Consider the following 6,957-nt stretch of genomic DNA (forward strand, 5'->3'; position numbering starts at 1 on the left):
TTTGCAATCCCACCAGCAATGCCCAGGCGTGATTTTATCTAGATTTTCCCTAGGCCCCTCTCAAGGTGGCCCTGACATTTGTTGACTGCTGGTTGCTGGAGTTGACTTGCTGCCCCACCCTCCACCCTGGCACCAGCAAACTTGTCCTGCTGGTTCGTCAGCAATGAGCTGGCTCTGTTTTGTCATCTTAGGACTTTTCTGACTTCTGACTTTTCCAAGGGCTCAGGAAATACATGAAGGGGCTTGAAACAGTGTTAGACAGGATCTTTCTGGTCCCCACAGCCTGCTTTGCAGACCCTCCATGGGGTTAGAAGGTCCCAGGATTTACCCCTGCCTCCAGCAATCACACCCCAGCTGCCACCTGTGAAACTTACCTCTTAGTCACCATGCACTGCCCCAGCAGCATCTTGATCCAGAGTCTCACCCCAGATAGGAACTTCTTTGGTGTCACTAATGCCAGTCCCTCCTATTATCCAGCCCATATCTGGGATGAATCCAGGGCCTCTGTGAAGGTACTCCAATGAGGGCCTTAGTCAGCAAAGGACAGGATACTGTGGAGGAAGTCAAGATGTTGATAACATGGTGGTAGCTATGACTTTTCTTTGTTTTCTTTTTCAATCTGGTCAAACAGCCCAACAGAATATACCATTTATAGATAAACACTGTAGGCCAGGTTGGTGGAAAGGAAGAGCCACCAACCTGGCCTACAGTGTTTATCTATAAATGGCATATTCTGTTGGGCTGTTTGACCAGATTGAAAAAGTATTTATCTGTAAAATAAGTAAAATAATGTGCACTTCACAAGCAATCAGATCTGATCTGATCTGAAGGTAGTTTAATGACTAAAGATGTAATTAAATGCCAGCTTATTATAAAGATGATGATACTTTGTGTGCTGTAAATATATCCTTGACCCTGAGGAAACACAAGGTCCTTCTAGCTTAAAGTGAGACCTTCATGAGTCAGCATTCCCATAGTGAGCAAAGAGTGAAGTAAATGGAACCTGGGAAGGGGTGGGAGAGACTGCTGGGGAGAAGTAAGGTGGGTGCACGTAGGAAACAAAGTAAACTGTTATGATGAAACCTGGGGATGTTTGGGTCTTCACAGTCATTCATGCACTTACATTCATTCACCAGTTAGTTTCTCAGCACTGCTGTGAATCCCGACGATGTGATAATGAAAAGAACAAACACCCCTGTCCTCGTGGAGCCACCCACAGACAATAAAGCAAATAAAAAATACCATTTTTTTCAGAGGGTGATAAGTGCCAGGGAGAACAATTAATCAGACAAGAAGTGGAGTCTGAATATTCTCAAATGTGGACTCTTTCCAAACCCTCCAAAATAGAATGAATTCACATTTAGATCCAGAGCCTAGAAAGGGGCTGTTTTGAGGTAGTCTTAAAACAGGGTAGTCAGGCCTGAGAAAATGGCAGTGGAGTAGAGACCTCCAGGAGGTAAGGGAGGAAGTCCTGTGGATTCCTAGGGGAAGAATGTTCTTGACTGGAACTGCAAGTAGCAAAGGCCCTTAGGTAGAACTTGTTCAAGGATCAGTTAAGAAATAAGTGTAGTTTACATGGGCTAAATGGGACAGAAGTAAATAGTGATGCATGCTCAAACTTGGAACAACAGGGCTCTGATACAGGGAGCAAGGCACAGTTTGAAGAGGGGAAATAATACTAAGATGCTTGATTATCTTATGTATACTGGTTTCCCTTCCCTACTATTGTAAAATTGAAACTTGAGTTGGATAGAAAGGAATGTTGAGAAACATGATTACAGAAAGCTTGTAAGCCTGTCTTCAGCCTATAACTGATTGGAATACCTTAAAGGGGTTCTAGAAATTGCCCAGTGAAATAGACCTCTTGAAGAGCCTTTGCAGTGTATAGGACCTTAGGTGGAATCCTGAGCCCTCTCCAGAATCTTCTAAGGTGGGACATTCCCACTAAAAAGGACAAGCAGACCAGCCTGGAATAGCTAGAATGACAGAAGATACATCTTCAAAGAAAGATCATCAGGAAAAAAACAAAACAAAAATGGTAGTATGACTGGCTTCTTACAGGAATAAGCAAATTGTTCACCAGGAAGCCATCAAGGCAAGCAATCAAGTTCCTTCAGGACAAACCCCTCTCTAAGACTGAAATCCAAAGGGAACACATGAGCAGCCATGTAAGCTTGCTGGTGCCCATGTTGGTTTACTGGTAAGTGGAAGAGGGGGAAAAGCAGCAATGAAGAAATGGGTTGAGTTCAACCACATTACACAGATTCCCATAGACCTGGAGATTAGAGAGCGAAGAGGAAGGGCTGGTTGGTCCAAAATATGGTGAGACCTGGGAACACCTGAGCCTATGGACAAGGACATAGCCACAGAAGTTTAGAGCTGAGAGTGAAGCATCCAGCTGATATGAAGTGAGAGGGGTTGCACATGAACACCCAAAGTTGCAGATAGTACCCATTTGACCTAGCCTCAATGGCTTGATAATCAGAACTCAACTAGCAGAAGATTAAAAAAAAAATTTTTTTGATAGGAAACAAGGGTAAATTGCTACCATTTGATGAACTTGACCTATACTCATGGAGGTAGTAACTCTAAATACCAACAGAGAGGGGAAGGAGTCTGTACATAGGGTAGATAGGGATGGGCAACTTAGACATTGGCTACCTAAAATGAAGGAGCGACAGAAACTCTATACAGGGCTGCTAAGAGTCAGAACTGATTCTGTGACATTTAACAATAACAACAACAGTGGATTGAAGTAGTATTTTATTGTGGTTTTCATTTGCATTTCCCTAATGACTAGTGTGGAGCACCGTGGCTCTGAATGAAAAGCACTGGACTGTCAACCACCAGGTCTGTGGTTGGAGCCCACCAGCTGCTCCACAGAAGAAAGATGAGACAGGGTCACTATGAGTCAGAGCCAACTTGACAGCACTTAATAACAACAGCATTAGTTATCTGAAGGAGCCTTGGTAGTGTTGTGGGTTATGCATTAGGCTGCTACCTGTAAGGCCAGCAGTTTGAGCCTACCATTCACTCCACAAAAGAAAGACAAGACTTTCTGCTCCAGGAAAGATTTCTATACAGGGTCGCTGTGAGTCAGAACCGACTCCACGGCACACAACGACCACTACGACTGGTATATCTTTGGGAAATATATATTCAGATGATTTTCTCATTTTAAAAATTGGGTTATTTCTCTCTTATTACTAAGGTATTTGAGTTCTTTGTATATTTTAGATTCACATCCCTTATCAAATATATGATTTGCAAAATTAAAAAATAATAATAATATAATAAAATAAAATGAAGGAGCGATAAAGGCACGAAGTGACTGGCTTACAAGGTTTCAAGGGGAGCTTAGTTTAATAGTGTGTGGGGGAAAGAAAGAGTCCCACTGAATAGTTTTCATCTTGTCTAGATGGGTCTGGTTAAAAGAGATGGGGATAAGATTCTTATGAGTCAATAATGAGTAATTGTTATCATGAGTAATTATGACTGTCACAATTATAAAGGTAGAAGTTTTGTAACAAAAACAGGGGAGTGGTTAATCTTACAGTCCAGAAACAAAGCACCCTGGGATCATCAGAGGAGAAGAGCACAAGAGGAATGAGAGACCTTATCCAGAGAAGCAGCAACACCAGAGATGGGGGCAGAGATGGGGACATGGAGAGAGGAAGCAGCTGAGGACTCTAGATTCATGGGAAGTGAGGGACTGAGAGATGATGGCCAGGAGGCAGACTTGAAGAATGTGCCCTTTGGTGGTGTAAATTATTGTATATGCCTAAATGTTTTTTTGTTTTGTTTTGTTTTTTTAAAAAAGCTAAAGTGAACAGAGAGAAATACTGGTAACTGATGTACATGGAGGGGATTATAATCAGCATAATGAAACAAGGTATATGATTTGTTGAATGTAAAACTGATGATCAGCCCTGTAAACTTTTACTCAATCCACAGTAAAAAAAAAAACACCTTAAATTAAAAAATAAAGAAGAAGAAGTAAGTGTAGACATAGCAGGGCCATCAAAAGGGAGAGTAGAGATGTAGGAGAGGAAATGAGGGAAGAGGGAGCAGGTTGTAAAGACCTTTCAAGCCATTGTAAGGACTTTGCTTGTCTCTAAGTGAGATCATCTGGAAGCTCCTAGAAGGTTTTAAATAGAAAGTTAGGTGATCTGACCCTGCATTTTTACAAGATTCCTCTGTCCATTGAGGTGGGAACAGGGAGATTATTAGGGAGTGAGCGATGGTGGCTTGGAGCAAGGAAGTAGTGGTGAATAGTGAGAAGTGGTCAGGTTCTAGAAACACCAATATTTTTAAGATAGAGCCAGCAGGGGACTTGCTTATGGATTGGATATAGGGTGTGAGGAAGAAAGGAGTCAAGGGGACATCCTAGAATTTAATCTGAGCATCTGGCAGGGTAGAGTTGTGATTTATTTGAATGAAGAAGTCTACAGGAAGAGCAGATTTCAGGGAAGGTAGTTAGGTTAGAGATGCCAGTTCAATATCCAAGTGGAAATATTAAGTCATAAATATTTGGAGATGGAGTTAATGGGAGAGAGCAGGCTAGAGAAATAAATGTAGACATCATCAGTATAATATATTTGTGGTATTGAAAGCTGTGATGGTATTGTGTTTATATCAACAAAGGAGCAAGTGTGAGCAGAGAAAAGAGGGTGGAGTTTGTGGACACAGGAAGGAGAATTTTGGAGACGAGGACACAGCATGGGAGATTGAGAAGGAGCAAGGAGACAGGGAGGAGGAGACTCAAGAGACACCTCCTTCTTGAAGACAGTATTTCCAGGGGGAGGCAGTGGCCAGCCATGTGGGATGCTGCTGAGAAGGGGCCACTAGGCTTAACCAAGAGGTCACTGGTGACCTTGACAAAGGCAATTTCAGAAGAGTAGTGGGAGTCCTGGTGTGGCACTGCAGGATAATGTACTGGACCGCAAACTCAATTTGAATCGCAAGGCCAGTGGTTCAAACCCACCAGCCTCTCCTTGAAGGCACTTAACAATGAAAATAACTGGCAGTGAAAACCTCATCTGAGTGGGCTCAAGAGAGGAATCGGAGATGGTGACTTAGTGCCGCTATAACAAAAATTTCAATGTGGGTGACTTCAAAGAGCCAAAGCTGATTTTTCTCATAGTTTGTTGTTATGTGCCGTGGAGTCAGTTCCGACTCATAGCAACCCTGTACAGGGTTTCTGAAGTTGTAAATCTTTACAGGAGCAGAAAGCCTCATCTTTCTCCCGTGAAAAAGCTGGTAGTTTTGAACTGCTGACCCTCAGGTTAGCAGCCCGTTTCGTAACCACTACACTACTGGAGCTCCATTTCTCATAGTTTAGGGGGCTAAAAATTTGAATTCAGAGCACCTGCTCTCTATCAGATCCTGGTCTCTGAAAGGTATACACTAAAGAGGAACACAAGAAATGCAGTAACTAGAGTGATTTGTGCCCGACAGAGGCTCCGTTATTTGTTTTTTGTTTAAGATAGAAAGATATAACAGCATGTTTGTTGTTGTTGTTGTTGTTAAGTGCCATCGAGTCGGGTCCGACCCATAGCGACCCTGTACAGGGTTTCCAAGGGTGTAAATCCTTACGGGAGTAGAAAGCCTCATCTTTCTCCCACGGAGCGGCTGGTAGTTTTGAACCGCTGACCTTAAGGTTCGCAGCCCAATTCGTAACCACTACACTACCAGAGCTCCTTAACAGCATGTTTGTATGCTGATGAAAATGATCCAGTAAAAGGGGGATTTGATGACACAGAACAGACGTGAGCACTGCTGAGATGACAACCCTGAATCTGGGAGAGAAGGTGGCAACTTCTGCACAAGGAAAAGGTTGGCCTGGAAGGAGTCCAGAGAGTTTACCCTTAGTAGAGAAGTAAAGACATATTTTATAACCTAGATGGAAAGAAGCAGTCAAGGGAACTGGTACAAGGCTTTTTCGATAACAAATGATTAAAGGAGCTGACACAAGGCTTGTGTTTTCTCAAAACAGGAAGAGATATGTCAAAGAAAAACAAAAAGCTCTCTAGCCTTCCCAACCTTATTCATAATGACTAAAAAATACTGAGAGGTCCTTCAATAAGCTAATGGATAGACAAACTGTGGTACTTCTACACAGTGACGCATCAGTAAAAAAACAGAACATGGATGACTCTAAGACACATTATGCTCAGTGAATGAAGCCAGTGCTAAAAAGTTATAGACTATATGTTGTTATTAATACTAGGTGCTGTCAAGTTATATTTATAATTGTGACTATAGTAGAATTGCTCCATAGTTACAGAATCACTGTCAAAATAGAACAACCCCATACAATTTCCTAGGCTGTAGCACTGTGGGCTAATTGGCTGGACTGCAAAATTGAACCACAAGTTCAGTGGTTCAAGCTCACCAGTCACACCTTGGAAACACTATACAAGGTCGCTATGGATCAGAACCGACTCAATGAAACTTAACAATAATAATCTTTACAGAGCCCTGGTGTCATACTGGGTTACACTTTGGTTTATTAACCACAAAGTCATCAGTTCAAATCCACTAGCTGCTCTGTGGGAAAAAAAGGAAGCTTTTTGCTCCAATAAAGATAACCAGTCTCAGGAACTCTACATAGGGTCACCATACATTGAAATTGACTCGATGGCACTGGGTTGGATAGGCTTTACCAGAAGAGATCTCCAGGTCTTTCTCCAAGGAAGCCACTGGATGGGTTAGAACCACCAACCTTTCATTGGCAGCTGAGTGCTTATTGTAATGTCACCAAAGCTTCTTTTTTTTTTTTTTTAAGGTTTTTATTTTGGATTGAGTGCAAGTTTACAGGGCTTATCATCAGTTTTACATTCAACAAATCATACACCTTATTTCATTACAATGATTATAATCCCCTCCATGTACCATCAGTTAACAGTATTTCTCTCTATCCACTTTAGTTTTTTAAAAACAAACAAAACCACTCAG

At 42.1% G+C, this 6,957-nt stretch overlaps 1 pseudogene; it reads left to right on the top strand.

Annotated features, from left to right (window-relative positions):
• The first annotated feature begins 386 nt into the window (after nucleotides 1–386).
• The window catches only part of LOC102828588, a 15,359-nt pseudogene continuing 8,788 nt past the window's right edge, over nucleotides 387–6,957 (top strand).

The sequence above is a fragment of the Chrysochloris asiatica genome, unplaced genomic scaffold, assembly GCF_000296735.1.
Source record: "Chrysochloris asiatica unplaced genomic scaffold, ChrAsi1.0 scaffold00014, whole genome shotgun sequence".
NCBI classification, from domain to species: Eukaryota; Metazoa; Chordata; class Mammalia; order Afrosoricida; family Chrysochloridae; genus Chrysochloris; species Chrysochloris asiatica.